The following is an 8,342-nucleotide window of genomic DNA, read 5'->3' as shown; positions in this document are numbered from 1 at the left end:
CAGATAAAAATTCAGAAATTTTGAAGATGTCTTTCCTTTTCTGAAGATAACTTCTCAAGTAACATGGACGGTAATGACTGAAAGAAAAATAAAAAAAAAAGCTAGTTCTGCTGCTGGATCCCTGAAGGGATTGAAGGAAGTTTAACAACCTTTAGTCAGGTGCTGAATTTTTTGTATGCTGTGAGTGGGATAGTTAGTCTCCGTAGCCTGACTCTAACCACAGCCATTGAGCAGATAAAAAAAAACTGTCCTGGAACACGTAAAAGAGAAAAGAAGCTTTTATCTTTTGCAGGTACGTGCTCTGCTGAGCACTCTGTCAGGTCTGTGACAGTCAACAGCAAATAAGGATCTGTAACGCAGAGCACAAGTTGTCATTATCAACTGAGACATTCCATCCAAAAACAGATGGAGATGCCACTCCTTGTTTTACAAAATGCACATTGAGAAGGTAAGTGGTACCTGTGAAACTTCCTGAAAACTCTTTGCTAAATTTATGACCTCTGACTAAGCATTGTGTCTTGCCAAGGAGGAGACAGCTTTTGGTGTGCACAGCAGGACTGTGGAAGCCTAGAAAGCTCTATTTCAGAAATTTCAGATCCCCATAGATTTTTGTTCTACATTTGATATCTGACTGGCAGACATTAAAGTTTGAGATAATCACACCGAGCTCCTTCTAATAGTCAGTATAGTCAGTAGTGGGACAAACTGTCTCTAGAGCCTTAGCTAAAAGCTGGAGGGCTTAAGTGCAGTTTCCTAGATCTGCAGGGAAGCACTGAAGGCATGTATGTTGTTTTACAGAGCTGGGTTCTAGTCACGCCCTCAAAAGATGGAAGCACAGACCAAGGTGTGTAACCTCTCCAGGCTACTTCTGTCCTGAGCTGCAGCAGTCTCTGAGGTAGGTCAGCTTCCATTCTCATTTGTTGCATGGCTTCTGGAAAGATTTCCTCCTAGAATAAAGTTTACAGGAGCAAAGATAAGAATGTCATTAAAATCAGCAACTAGTTGATATACTCAGGCTGCATAAGACCTGAGAGATGTCAGACTTAACAATTAAAAGACTATCAGAAAAACAGAGAGAGATCAGAGGCCTTGACAAGGTTAGCAAAATTAAAGAAAAAGAATAGGAGTTATACAGATAAAATGTTTACATTTTCATGATTAATTTATTAGAATAAAATTTTGCTTTTCTGAGTTCACTTTGTTTTAATATTCCTTTGAATATGGCTTCTGTATCAAAGTGAAAGGAAAAAAACCACACCAAAGTATCTCATCCCAGACGTTTTTTATGTGTGTGAAGCTCGAATCACTCATAGTTTGTACCTCCAAGTGAAGGAAGGCAGTCCTGTTCAGTTGATGGGTGAGTCAAACTCAGTGGGTGCAACTAAAGCTTGTAGAGGCCTGTGAAGGATAACTACTTTTTACCATACTTGTCACCATGCCACTCACTATCTGCATGGAATGATCTATTACTGATGCTGTTGCTGACAAAATCTGCTTTTTTTTCCACCCCCCCACATGCTTATCCTGCCCAACAGCATCTGCTTTTGTTCAAAGAGGCCTATGCCTTCCCTCACCTTGATGATCCGTTGCTGCATCTTTCTGGCAAAGAACTCAAAAGATTTTGCCAGAAGGTTGCACTCAATCAATCCTGCCTTTAGGGTGTCCTAGAAGTGCTTTCTTGGATCACCATTGCTTCCTCTTTCCACACTCCAGTTCCCTTCATAGGAGGCGCTTGAACATATGTACATCATTGATTCAAGCCATATGTCCAGCCCATTACACCTGGGCTTTCCATGTGGATATGCTGCAGGAATTTATCACTGGTCAGTTTAGTGTAGCATCTGACTCAGAGTAAGACACATAGGTGCCTCTGGTGGAACTTCTCCAGCTGGCAGATGTGCTTTATGTACTATATCAAAATCTTGCCTCTGTTTAGCACAACAGCCTTTTACAATTCTAGTCTGTATTTCTAGTCTGTTCTGACACTGATTCCACATTCACTTAGCAAACCCAGCAGAAAATTCCCCTAATTCTATGAATGCAGGAAACTACCTCTCCATGAACATCGACACAGCCATTCAACATAATTTGAATGTGGGTGAGCCCACATGCAACAAACAGCTCAGTCTCACTGTGTTTAATGGAAGGGACATTGTATTCTTCTCCATGTTGATTGACAGATTATCTTGGTTTTCCTCAAATTTATGATTAGTCTGATTTTTTCTTGTTTGTCTTGGAAGTAGCACATTTGTTTGTTAAGAAGATCTGAAGTCTTTGGCTGATGTGAGCCACCAGTGTGCAACGATGTGCATATCAGCATTCTTGTATGCTCTACCTGGTGGCTTCTGTTTGGTGTGCAGCCCTGCTGCTGCCCAAAAGTGAGTCCTGATATTTAGGCTGAGGTTGCATTTGTTTTACATGACTCCTCAGAATAAAATAACATTTTCTCTATTAAATACATCAAGAAAAATAGAGAATAACAGTCCATTTAGTACCCAGTGATTTACGAAAACAAAGTAAGAGACTTTCAGGGAGGGTCTGAATGGCATATGGTCTAAATAGAAAAATAAAGGCAGAAGGAAGAGGAAGGAAAGAAGGGGAGAATTAGTTCAAAGAGATGGATGTGGGTGGTATAAATGGACAATGAACACAAGGGGGAGGAAGTTGAGGTTGAAAAATAGAGAAAGAAGCCTCTCATCATGACCCTTAGGAAAGAGGTGAATGAAATTACACCACAACACTCAAAGCACTGCTTAAGCAAGAAATTACACTCAAAACACACTTAAGTAAAATTAAAGGAAGCTTCAGTTCTGGAGGGAATGGTGGAAACAGCCTCTCAGAAATATTCTCCCAAAGAAAATATTTAAGTACTGAGCATAAAAGCTTTACAAAAAGGTAGGTTAAATCATGTCCTGATATAACAGCAGAGTGACATATAGTTTGGCTTTCTTCCTAAAATTAGGAGCTCAGTTACATATGTATACCTTAAGACCAAAGACTCTGCAGCTAAGCCTGTGTTGTATTAATCTCTGTGTTGCAAGTTTTTCATAATATATTTATTAGCACAATGCCAGATTCATCACTGAATTAATTCAGCTTCACATCTGTGTATCTAATAGATTTTGATCAATGAATCTAGAGGAAGAAATGGATCAGTTGGTTGTGGTTTGTATTCTTAAATATTTGAGGTTTTTTATTTCCACTTTGGCACAACTTTCATGAACTACTTGAAGTTCTGCGGAGTTTGGACTATGGCTACACTAAAGAACATCTGATATAATAACTCTTTACATGCATTGCCTTACCAACAAAATATTCAAGAATGCCTTAATGACAAATAAACTCAAAGCATTTGGCTTGGTCTCTTTCGTTTTAAATAATAAACAAGACAACATCATGTTATGAAGAATCTAATTGAAGATTTGGAATAAGTAATTATAATAACCCAACAGGAGTTCCAGGGTCTTTTTGAAGCAACATTTTTCTTGGATTACAAAACACTGATAGAAGTCTCAGAGCTGTAAGCCACATGAAGAAAGGAAACCCCAAATTAAGAATGATAATTACAAACCAGAGACACTTCTTCTGCATCTTTCTTTCATAAAAAAATGCCAACTTGGCCATTTAAAAGACATGAAATAGTGTTATCAGAGTTTTTTCCCATGTGAAATGTTTGTACAGGAGATGTAGCAACTAAGAATACACAAGTACAGTATTTGAGCACACAACTCCATATCACAACCATGTTGAGGAAGAAGATAGCTGCTTTCCACAGCATTCTGATTTTAGACAATAAGCTTGTCTTTTATAACCAAAGAAAAGAAAAAAAATCAAAAGACATCTTTTCCATTTTCTCTTGCAATTTTTAAGTATTTCTTGCAGATGTTCAAGCGTTCAAAGAATAATTTGAAACTGTAATCTGAATCTACTGGAGGAAGTTTAAAGTATGTTGACCAAACTGTTCCATATTGCAGAAATCATGTTCTTATGATTAAGAAGGATCAAACAAAATAATAATCCAAAGTGACCGAACCATGTCTCCTAAAAAAAATAATTCTAAATCCATATACAAGCACATGGATAAAATAAAAATATTTGTAAGAAGGTGATATTGCATTGATTGCAGTTTGATTGCAGCCACAAAGTAGGTTCCTTACTATGAATTTAGGAGCCTAACTTTAGGCATCTAAGTTTACAAGAGGCTAGTACCTTGTGATACGAAGCTGTTGGACAAGCTTATAGAGATATCTATATCTCTATAAGGATATAGAAGATATGTCTGAAGAGAAGGCATTCTTGTTTTGATTAGTGGAAAACATAGTAACCATGTCAAAATATTCTCTGATTGAATGCCATAAAGTCTACATTAGGCATGGAGATATAAATCCAGTTGCTACATTTATTTTAATTTCGGGAAAAGAGTAGACTAATTGGTAAGCTGCTTCGAGTAAATTTTCAACAGATGAGAGTTTGCTTACTTTGGAATTAGAATACTGGGGCTCCAGCTGTATTTTATTTTTTTTTTTTAATAGAGAGGAGCAAATTAATTACCTCCTATTAATTTTTCACTTCTGATTTCTATATATTAAACAATAAAAATCCTCATTCATAATTATGCAATCGAGTAGTACAGCAGCAAGGTATGAATAGCAGATAAATAATTTGAGATATATACAAATAAATTTCTGAGAATTCCTTAATACCTATGAACATACAAAGTGAACTTTATCTAAAGTAAAACCTTTCCATGAAAATTACACAGGCTGCAAAATTTCTATGCAACATCCAAAAAAGTCCATGTTGCCTTATCTCACAGTAGGGAAACTAAACTTACTGTTACAATTTAAACAAATCTATTAATTGTGTACTACATCATTCCTCTTAGTTTGATGGTATTTAAATGGAGTTTAATACAAATTTACAGTCACCTGTGCTTGATGCAAAGAATAGTTCTAGAATCAGAATCATAGCATCAATCTTTTAATTGGGCTGGAAGGGACCTTAAAGATCATCTAGTTTCAACCACCCTGCCATGGGCAGGGACAGCTTCCACTAGACCAGGTTGCTCAAAGCCCCATCCAACCTGGCCTCAACCTGGCCTCAAATACTTCCATGGATGTAACAACCTGTTCCAGAGCTTCACTACTCTCTGAGTAAAGAATTTTCTCCTATCATCTAATCTAAATCTATACTCCCTCCTACAGCTTAAGGTCATTCCCCTTTGTTCTATCATTATGTCCCTTTGTAAAAAGTTCCTGTCCTGCTTTCTTGTAGGTTCCCTTTAGGTACAGGAAAGTTGCTATAAGGTCTTCCTGAAGCCTTCTCTTCTCCAGAGGAGAATGGTCCTAAATCTTTCAGCTCCATTCCTCTCATCTTCAAGGCCCTTCTCTGGACTCAGGAAACAGATCCGTTTCGTTCTTGTGCTGAGAACTCTAGACCTGGGTGCAGTGCTGCAGGTGGGTTCTCATGAAGGTAGATTATAGGGGAAGAATCACCTCCCTTGACCTGCTGGTTACTCCTCTTTTGGTGCTGCCCAGGTCTAGGCTGTGGGCACATGTTTCTGTCTCATGCCCAGCTTTCCATCCACTACAACCCCTAGTTCTCCTCTGCAGGACTTTGTTCCATGAGTTCTCCCGGTCTGTGCTCTTGTCTGGGGTTGCCCCAACCCAGGTGCTGCCAGGTCCTTCTGGATGGCATCCCTTGCTCTGTTGTCTACTTCCAGTCAGCTTTGTGTCATATCTACACTTGCTGAGGGTGCTCTTGATCTCACTCTATGTGTCTTTGATAAAGGTACCAAAATGTACCGGTCCCAAGAACTTTCATGTTACTCAGATGAGTGAGGGACACTGGCTTCCCCCCAGAAATAAAGCCATTGACCACAACTCTCTGAGTGTGTCCAGCCAGCCAATTTCTTATACACTGAATAGCCTACATTTCAAATCCATGTCTCTCCAATTTGGAGAGAAGGATGTCATATGGGACCATGTTGAAGCTCTAACAGAACTATAGGTGGTCTTCACTTATTGACCGCTGCAGTTACTCCATCATAAAAGGCCATCAGAATAATTTAGATTACTGTCATGTCTAGTTATTTCAGCTTGACTGTCTTTAGTGTAAGCTAATACTAATTCTGAGGCATTTAAAAATCTACTTTGTCTTAAAAATATTTGTTCTTAATTCTAAGACTGCATTGAAATTCTAGGTTAACATTTCATCTTTTATGGCTTTTACATGAAAGTCTGATGTTCTGTCTGATTAAGAGGAACCATATGTTTTAAAATTAAAAGGCAGAAAATCATGGGTGTTTATGCCTTTCTTTTCAGAACAAGCATGATATCTCACTCACACCTCTTTTTTGGATGTGTATGTATACATTTATCACTGTTACTTAGTGCTTTGTTTTAGCTGAGAACTGGTTTGCTGTACTTAAGATGGGACAGCTTTGTTCTTTGGCAAAGCAACAGGATGATATCAATTTCAGACAAAACACTGGAAGCTAAATTAAGTAACTATTTTTTTTACCCCTTGGGAAATTTTATGTAATTTGCTATTTTACTGCAAATGGATCCTACCAGAAAAGCGTGGGGTTTGGTTGTTGTTTTTTTTTTTTGGTGGTGGTGGGTTTTTTGTTTGTTTGTTTGTTTGTTGGGGTTTTTTTATGGCTCACCATGACTGACAGTATTTTCTTTATTTGTGGATCTTACTGTTGCACATTTCCTTCAAGAGGAACTGACTGGGGCTGGGAGCTGCCCCTTTCCTGGAGAGCTACGAGTAGGACAACCTTGCTGTCTGAGCAGCTGAGCATCTGAAGGACAGCAAGGAACATTCCCACCACTGGGAAGGAAGAGCAGGGAGAACACAAAGAGCAAGGCCTTACAAAAGGCCCAAGAAAAGCCTGCTGAAGGAGTCAGAGAACTAGTTCTGCAGATTCCTAAAGGCAACATACTGAAACTGAGTCTAGAGGACATCACTGATGTGCCTACATGTAGGGGGTTTGTAAGGATATTCGATTCTATCTTGCCTCTGGCAATTTGAATTTTATCTGTCCTAAAATGCTGGTGATCATCTGCCCTAATGTAACCATTCCCAGTGTCTAAAGACAACAAATAAAAAATATGTGTAAATACAACTCCTAATTTTATATGACCTTTTGGTCTTATACATGTGCTTGCAGTTTTGTCACAAAACTTTTAAAACTTCTAGTTGTGAAAATAATTTTAAAATCTTGTTAGAAGTTTGAAACTGATGGAAGATTAAAGGTTATGGTACTAAATTATAATGAAAATCCAAATATATACTTTCAAAGAGAAATATGCTTAGCGTTTGCTGCCATTACTTTCAGCATTAAGTTTTGGTATGAAGAGCCTCTGATGCCTGCCAAGTTTTTATAGACAACCTGCTGTTTGCAAACCAAAGCAAGAAATGTCCCATTTCCTGACCTTTGCCTTTGTTTTTAGTTCTCACACACAAAATATTTGGTTTGTGAGAGAAATTTTTAATATTCACTATCAGGCTTAGATTCTTTCACAGTTAATGTATGACTTTCAACTTAATCTTCTTGATTTTCTTTAATTTTTTTTTTGGTGTTTTTCTTGAATATGTGTTATAGTATAATTCAGCTGACTTCCTTTAAAAGTACTAAATAAAATAGTCATATAAATCTGAAAGAGATTTTCCTCTTGTGCCATTTTCTAGTATTTTATTTTTATAAGTAACTCAGCTGTGTGTTGCCATCAAATACTAGGGTCAAACTAAACCACAATATTTTAAATAGGAATTTAGTCAGTACACACATATATAAAATGTGATTCTAGTACACTATTCAGTGTTTTTAAAAGAAATGACTGATAAAATAATAGTTTGTTCTGTTCCAAGTGTTCATTCCTGCTGGTGATTTGCTCCACATCACAGCTGCTAATAATCAGGCTGCTGGAATAAAGGCTACTGTACCCTTTGCACAGTATTTACTCTTTAGGAGAACTGTAATGTTTTAACAATGTTCTACTACTTGCTGGTTTGTGATCTACACAAAAGTATTAAATTGATTTAATAGCAGAGATTTATGATAGCTAACCTGTAATTACAACCTCATTACTTTCATAGTATATGCTGAGGAAAATTTGCATATAGCATTATTAAAATAAATACATTTCCTACTAAATTTGAGTGTGTTTTTTCATGTAAAAAAAGGCCCATTCCTTCACATGTCAGATAAGTGGACTGATTTGATTTACAAAGGTTTCTTTTGGACCTTTGTGTTTTCTGAGAAGATTGTGACTCTTTCAGATACAGACCCTGATACAGTAATCTATCCCATTGTCACACTGAGATGCAATCTCAGC

General features: G+C 37.4%; 1 long non-coding RNA gene across 1 annotated transcript; it reads left to right on the top strand.

Annotated features, from left to right (window-relative positions):
* The first annotated feature begins 301 nt into the window (after nucleotides 1-301).
* Nucleotides 302-8,103, top strand: LOC109022981. The gene is made up of 3 exons (XR_004496030.1): nucleotides 302-448; nucleotides 799-895; nucleotides 6,725-8,103. It is a non-coding gene; the product is annotated as an uncharacterized LOC109022981 (long non-coding RNA).
* Nucleotides 8,104-8,342: the final 239 nt, after the last annotated feature.

The sequence above is a fragment of the Parus major genome, chromosome 2 (assembly GCF_001522545.3).
Source record: "Parus major isolate Abel chromosome 2, Parus_major1.1, whole genome shotgun sequence".
Taxonomy (NCBI): Eukaryota; Metazoa; Chordata; class Aves; order Passeriformes; family Paridae; genus Parus; species Parus major.
The sequence above is the reverse complement of the archived record's forward strand: the minus strand, read 5'-3'. Positions and strand labels throughout refer to the sequence as shown.